This window comes from Raphanus sativus, unplaced genomic scaffold (genome assembly GCF_000801105.2).
Source record: "Raphanus sativus cultivar WK10039 unplaced genomic scaffold, ASM80110v3 Scaffold0946, whole genome shotgun sequence".
Classification (NCBI taxonomy): domain Eukaryota; kingdom Viridiplantae; phylum Streptophyta; class Magnoliopsida; order Brassicales; family Brassicaceae; genus Raphanus; species Raphanus sativus.
Window position 1 is genome coordinate 1 of NW_026616260.1, and position 7,603 is coordinate 7,603.

Here is a 7,603-nt window from a genome sequence, read left to right on the forward strand (position 1 = left end):
AATCCTGCAGAACAACCCAATCTCAAGAAAAATCCCAAGAGGTTAGAACCAAAAATCGAAGAGAAAGAGAAGAGAGATGAGTTCGCGATTTTAGGGTTCTAAGGGGGGGGGGGGGGGGGGGGGTTGTGCGGCGAGAGAGATGAAGTGGGGAAGTGGAATGTTTGGGCTTTTAAAAACCAATCAAAACCGCTTCCCCTTCTTTTCTTTTTTTGTTTTTTTTTTTTTTTTTTTGTTCGAGAACTTACCTGGAACAATCGGCGGAACAACCGCTGGAGTGCTCCCCTGGAGTGATCTCGAATTTTCTTGATTTTTCAACCTGCAAGTTAGTTCCTAGAAAGATAAAGACAAAAAGAAAACAATATTTACACTCACCAGTGGGTTGCCTCCCACCAAGCGCTTGTTTTCTGTCACTAGCTTGACTTCAATGAGCCGATTAGGCTTGAGGGGGATCGCTTAAGGGTATCTCTACACCTTCAGCGATTGTTGTGTCAGCAAGATATGGCTTGAGACGCTGACCATTGACAACAAATTCTCCTCCTCTTGTGTCCAGCAACACAACAGCTCCATAAGGGCGAACCTCCTTGATGGTGAAATGTCCAGACCATCTAGATTTAAGCTTTCCAGGGAACAGCTTAACCCGTGAATTGAAGAGTAAGACCTGATCGTTCGGTGCAAAGCTTCTGCTAATGATTCGTTTGTCATGGAACGCCTTGGTCTTTTCCTTGTAGATCTTAGAACTCTCATAGGCCAGATGCCTGATCTCCTCCAACTCGTGGATCTGAATGGTTCGCCTCTCCTTGGCGGGTTTGATGTCGAAGTTGAGTAGTTTGACAGCCCAAGCGGCCTTGTACTCTAACTCAACAGGTAGGTGGCACGCCTTGCCATAGACCAGATGATAGGGAGTGGTCCCTAGAGGGGTCTTGTAGGCTGTTCTGTACGCCCAGAGAGCATCGTCAAGCTTAAGGGACCAGTCCTTGCGGGTGGTGTTGACAGTTTTCTACAGGATGTTCTTGATCTCTCTGTTGGAAACTTCCACTTGACCACTTGTTTGAGGATGATAGGCGGTTGCAACCTTGTGTTTGACACCATTCTTGCTCAGCAACCCTTGGAACAACTTGTTGATAAAGTGAGTTCCACCATCGCTTATAACCACTCTAGGCACTCCAAATCTCGGGAAGATAATGGAGGTGAACATCTTGATTACAACTCGCGCATCATTGGTTGGGCTAGCAATCGCTTCTACCCACTTGGAGACATAGTCCACAGCAACTAGGATGTACTCGTTCTTGTGAGAGACTGGGAATGGTCCCATGAAATCGATCCCCCAGCAATCGAACACTTCAACTTCCAAGATGTAGTTCTGAGGTATCTCGTTTCTCTTGCTTATACTCCCCATCCTTTGGCATGAATTGCATCGAGATATGAAAGCGTGAGCATCTCTGAACATAGTGGGCCACCAGAAGCCGGCTTGTAGGATCTTGGAAACCGTCTTGAAGGTGGCAAAGTGACCAGCATAGGAAGAACCGTGGCAGTAGTGAAGGATACCTGGAATATCAGCCTCTGGAACACACCTCCTGAAGATCCCATCCTTACCTTGCCGATAGAGATACGGCTCATCCCAGAAGTAGTGTCTTGCCTCCCTTAGAAATTTCCTTTTCTCATTCCCAGTGAACCTCAAAGGCTCTTTCTCAGCTGCCAAGAAGTTGGCAATCTCAGCAAACCATGGGAGGTTCGGGTACTCCTTCTGGATCACTGCAACGAATGCTCCTTCTATGCGGGAACAGTCCTTGATGACAGGTGATGACTGTTCCATGTTGCGCAGACCAATCGCATTTACGTACTCCATCGGTTGTTCCACATCTAGAACTGTCTCATCTGACACTTTCATCCTGGAGAGATGATCTGCTACTCCATTATCAACCCCCTTCTTGTCTCTTATCTCCAGATCAAACTCCTGGAGCAAAAGAATCCATCTTAAGAGCCGGGGTTTAGCATCCTTCTTCGTGAGTAGGTACTTGAGGGCCGCGTGGTCTGTGTGCACAATCACTTTTGATCCAACCAGATAGGATCTGAACTTCTCAAAAGCGAACACGATGGCAAGGAGCTCTTTCTCTGTGGTTGCGTATCGGCACTGAGCTTCATCTAAGGTTCTGCTCGCATAGTAAATCACGTGAAGCTTCTTGTCTTTACGCTGTCCAAGGACTGCTCCCACTGCAAAATCACTTGCATCCGTCATGATCTCAAAAGGAAGATCCCAGTCTGGAGGTTGGACAACTGGTGCACTGACTAGAGCTCCCTTGATCGTGTGAAATGCGGTTAGGCAGTCACTGTCAAAAGCAAATTGAGCTTCCTTGCAGAGCAATCGAGTGAGTGGTCTCGCGATCTTGGAGAAGTCCTGGATGAACCTCATATAGAACCCAGCATGTCCTAGGAAACTCCTGATCCCTTTCACTAAAGTAGGTGGTTGCAGACTCATCATGACCTTGATCTTTGCCTTGTCCACCTCAATGCCTTTCTCTGATATCTTGTGTCCCAGAACAATCCCATCTCTGACCATGAAGTGGCATTTCTCCCAGTTCAGCACCAGATGCTTCTCCTCGCATCGCTTCAGCACCCTGCACAAATTTGACAAACATACATGAAAGGAGCTCCCATAGACGCTGAAATCGTCCATGAAAACCTCCATTATGTCTTCGATCAGATCAGTAAAAATCGACATCATGCATCGCTGGAAGGTCGCTGGAGCATTGCACAAGCTAGGGATGTCCAAACGGGCTACCCGGCCCGTTTACGTCCAACTCCATATATGTCCAAACCCGTTTAATAGATGTCCATTTAAAGCCCGTTTAAACTAAACCCATTTAAAACCCATTTATATAAGCCCATTTAACATCAAACCCATTTAAAACCCTTTAAAAGCCCGTTTATTTTTTTAAAAAATGAACATAACCTATCTGCATCATAAAAAGAATGAAACCTGAAACCTGTCATATAAAACATAATTGAAACTCAAAGTTTACAAATCACAACATAACTCAAATATAAAGTTCTACTTCACAGCAAGTGTCCATAAGTTACTCTTTTCATTTTTGAACCACCAGGACCTGTCCATGATTAAAACATAGCCTATCAGTCTATTTCGCTGCTTGTGTTGATGCAGTAGCTTGTGTTTCACACTGAACGTCTGCTTCTGCCAACTCCTCATCGACATCAAATTCAGCATCTTCATCTTCCTCAAATTCAGCATCTTCATCATTCATATCCATGTATTCACGTTGAGCTTCAAGAAGCGCCATAGTGTGCACAGATTCAGAGTCCATCCCTGCAAAAAAAAATGAAACAAAGTGAGTATTAATGCAACTTATATTCTTAAAATCATTCCATTAAAGAAACCTATATAAACAAGTTTAAGACATACAGATTACAGACTCATACACTTTAGTAGTGGAAGAATTGAAATAACACTATTATACAAAGCGTGAACTAATGTGCTAAGCAAATGCCAATGATGAAAAAAAATTACAGAACACAAACTAGTTTAAAAACCAGTACAGATCTCACACCACACACAAACAATAAAAGTGAAACTACCTTGAGATGATAGAAGCCACGATCCTCTTTCTTCCACTACAAACGAACGGCTACAAAACCATCATCCCCTCCCCTACACACGTTAACAAAAGAGAGAAGAGTGACTTTGATTAATAATACTTTTCCAACCAAATTAAAAGCAAACGTCATCATAATCTACATGATTAAACTAAAACCGTCCTCATGTGCAATAATATACACGTGATGAAATCACAAGCTTAAGGACCCAGATCAAGCACAAGCAACAAGCTTTTGACAAATGAGAAAACTTTTATACAAATAATCTAAATCCATAAACACGAACCTTGACCGTAAAAGGATGCGAGTAAGAGAGAGTGTCTTGCTTCCTCTACACTTGTTTCATACTGATTCACACATGGAAAAAAAACTTTGTCAGTATGCTTAAACGAACTCAAAGTCGCTTGAAGGACCCATTTTTAAACAAACCCACAAATCAGTCTGAAACAGCAATTTCAGTAATAATTTTTCCTTTAAAAACGAACCTTGACTGTCTCTAAGATGCGAGGAAGAGAGAGTGAAGACGAAGAAGTAGAAGACACGAGATGAACAGACAAATCGAAACCCAAGAAGGCACTTTGATATTCGAAACCCTAGAAGGCATTTTGATATTTTCGAAAGGAGGCAAGAAGATGAAGACTGAAAACGACGACAAAGAGATTAGGTTAATGTTAACGCCATAAAAACGACATCGTTCAAAACAGAGAAAAAAAAATAAATGGGCTTAACGGGCTGTCCAACTATTTTTATTGAAACCCGTTTATTAAACGGACATACGTGGACAAACCCGTCGAAACCCGTTTAATATAATTAAGTAAATGGGCTCTATATGGACACAAAAACTAAACGGGCTTGGACGTAAATGGGTAGAGAAGCCCGTTTTGACATCCCTAGCACAAGCCAAAGGGCATCCTCCTGTATGCATATGTTCCATAAGGGCATGTGAACGTCGTCTTCTCCTGATCATCTGGGTGGATGGGAATCTGAAAGAAACCTGAATAACCATCTAAAAAGCAGTAGTAAGGATGGTTAGCCAATCTCTCAAGCATTTGATCAATAAAAGGAAGTGGGAAGTGATCCTTACGAGTCGCAGCATTCAACTTACGAAAATCAATGCACATGCGATGACCAGTAACTGTTCTAGTGGGGATCATTTCATTCTTTTCATTGGTTATCACAGTGATCCCACCTTTCTTAGGTACTACATGCACAAGACTAACCCACTTACTATCAGAAATCGCATAGATCACACCTGCTTCTAGAAGTTTCATTATCTCTTTCTTTACAACAGCTTTTAGATTCGGGTTTAACCTCCTCTGATGTTCTACAGAAGTCATCGGTTCATCTTCCAGGTGTATTCTATGCATGCACAGATCAGGTGAAATGTCAGGTATGTCAGCTAGAGAATAACCTAAAGCCTTACGATATTTCCTCAGCTCACACAAAAGCAGAGCAGTCTCTGCATTGTTCAGGTCAGCATTCACAATGACAGGATAAGTGGAGTTGGGTCCAAGAAATGCATACCTGAGTCCCTTGGGAAGGGATTTGAGCTCTACCTTTGGAGCTTTCAGCTCGCTCCATGAGTCATCGGTCTGAGCTGCCGGGACTGACGGGTTCTGAGGCGCAGTTGTTCCAGTCGCTGTGCCGGACTCACTGTTCTCCCCCAGACTTAGATTCGCCACCATTCTCTCAATACTCCTGGCTGAATCCAGGATATTGGCATAAGCATCAGCATCAACACTCTCTAGACTCTGCTCGGATTCAGCTCTGACTAAGGCGAGTTCAAGCGGATCCTCGGTAAGAATCTCCTCGATCATTCCCTCATGCGGCTCTAATGGATCACCTTCTTCTTGGACAGTGAAAGTTTGTCCATCCAGCATCGGTTTCTTGAGCATCTGATCCATCTCAAACTTCATTACAATATCTCCAAGGTGGAGATCAATCTTCCCTTGTCGGACATCAATGATAGCTCCAACAGTGCAGAGGAATGGTCTGCCTAGGATCAGGGGATCATTGGAATCTTCCTCAACTTCCAGAACAACGAAATCGGCAGGAACAAGGGTGTTTCCAACCAGAACTTGAAGATCTTCTAGGATCCCAACTGGAGACTTAACAGATCGATCATCAAACACTAGGGACATCCTGATAGGCTTGAAGTCCGAGTATCCAAGGCGCTTAGCCACTGTATAAGGCATAAGGTTTATGCTCGACCCTAGATCGACCAATGAGCATGAGAAAAGTGTTCTCCCAATCTGAACCGAGAGAACAAACTTTCCTGGATCACTCATCTTCTTGATCCTTCTGTTATGGAGCACCGCGCTGCACTCCTTAGAGACAATCATGAACTCACTGTCATCAGATATCTTCCCAGAGATCAGTCCTTTGACAAAGCTACGCATGGATGGTATCATCTGGATCGCACTCATCAGAGGGAGCTTGACAGTTAGGTCTTCTAGCATCTTCCTGCACTTCATCTCTTCCTTATCCTTGCGTGTAGCCTTAGCTGGAACAGGGTAAGGAACTTTCGGTACATACTGACGAGCAGGAGAAGGTGCTGCAGTCAGTGGAACAACCCCAGCGGGTCGCTCTGCTTCCGTCGGAACAGTCTCAGTAGGTTGTTCTGCATCATCCTCATCTGTGGGTACAGCTTTAGATGGCTGATACGACTCCTTCTGCTTCCCTTTTTCCGCCGATGTGAATCTCCTGGGGTCTAGATCAGGCAGTTGCTTTCCACTCCTCAACCCTACTGCATTGCACTCCTTGGGATTCTTGTCTGTTTTTCCAGGGAGAGTTCCTTGCTGTCTCTTCACATTCTCAGCAGTTTGAGCAATCTGAATATCCATCTGTCTCATATGGCTTGAGACATTGTCATACTTCGCACTCAGGTCATTGAACATATGATTCATCCTGGTGTTGATGTCGTTTGTGACCTGGTTCAGTGCTTTCCCCTGGATCTGCTGTCCTTGGAGCAGTTGGCTCATCATATTGGCGAGGCTCTTCATGTCATCATTCGGAGCAGTCTGAGTCGGTTGTGCAGCTTGCTGATGGACCGGCTGTTTCTGGCTGTGGAATTAGGCATTCTGAGCTGGGTTGAGGACAAAGGTTCTTCCCTGATTGCCATAAGGCCTTTGGTATCCACTGTTCTGACCCTGGGTTCCTTGAGCTTTATCGTCTGGTTTAGGGGCGTTGAACAGGTGGGGATTGTTCCTCACGTTTGGGTTCGGGTGATAGTTCTTGAACTGCCATCCTTGCCCATTTACATAACTCACTTCATGCTGATCCTCAGCCGACTGACCTGCCTCTGATGTGCCTTCCGAGGTAGCTTTATCCTGAGGGGATTCTTCCATGATGAAGACCTGGTTCTGGTTACTCTTGATCAGCTGATCGACCTTGGCAGAGAGCTCATCGATCTTGCTGTTGTCGATGCTCTTCACCTTCTGAGTGCGATCAGTCTCGCGGTTATTGTCAGCTGATCTTGAGGCCATGTTCTCAATCAACTCGAATGCACCCTGAGTGGACTGAGTCATGAAATCTCCCTTACTGGCTGAATTCAAAGCTTTCCTGTACTCCCAGCCTACTCCATCGTAGAACACTCCCAGCAGATAATCTTCCTCAAAACCGTGATGTGGGCACTCTCTGCGGTAGTCATTGAATCGCTCCCACGCATCGCAGAACGGCTCGTCCACCAACTGTTTGAAGGTCACGATTTTCTGTCTCAGAGCTGCCGTCTTCGATTTCGTGTAGAAGTGGCTTAAGAAGGCCTCTCGGACTTGTTCCCAAGTGGTGAGTGATCCTGTGGGTAGTGAATCAAGCCAGCGAGCAGCTTTTCCATCAAGAGAGAAAGGGAACAGGGTACACTTGATGTAATCGGGTGGTACTCCATTCGCTTTAGTGAAACCACACATCTTCTCAAAGTGCTCGATGTGGTCCATCGGTATCTCAGCAGGAAGTCCATTGAAGATCTTCCTTTGCACTAGACTTATCAAGGCTGGCT

At 44.9% G+C, this 7,603-nt stretch overlaps 1 long non-coding RNA gene and 1 other non-coding gene across 2 annotated transcripts; one reads left to right on the forward strand and one right to left on the reverse strand.

Moving 5' to 3' along the window:
* Positions 1 to 2,778: 2,778 nt before the first annotated feature.
* LOC130503416 (uncharacterized) lies at positions 2,779 to 4,495 on the reverse strand. The gene is made up of 4 exons (XR_008940812.1): positions 4,095 to 4,495; positions 3,896 to 3,956; positions 3,592 to 3,664; positions 2,779 to 3,322 (listed from the first exon to the last, which is right to left on the reverse strand). It is a non-coding gene; the product is annotated as an uncharacterized LOC130503416 (long non-coding RNA).
* A 2,729-nt stretch (positions 4,496 to 7,224) lies between these two features.
* On the forward strand, positions 7,225 to 7,331 carry LOC130503417 (small nucleolar RNA R71). Its single transcript, XR_008940813.1, has one exon. It is a non-coding gene; the product is annotated as a small nucleolar RNA R71 (small nucleolar RNA).
* The last annotated feature ends 272 nt before the right edge of the window (positions 7,332 to 7,603 follow it).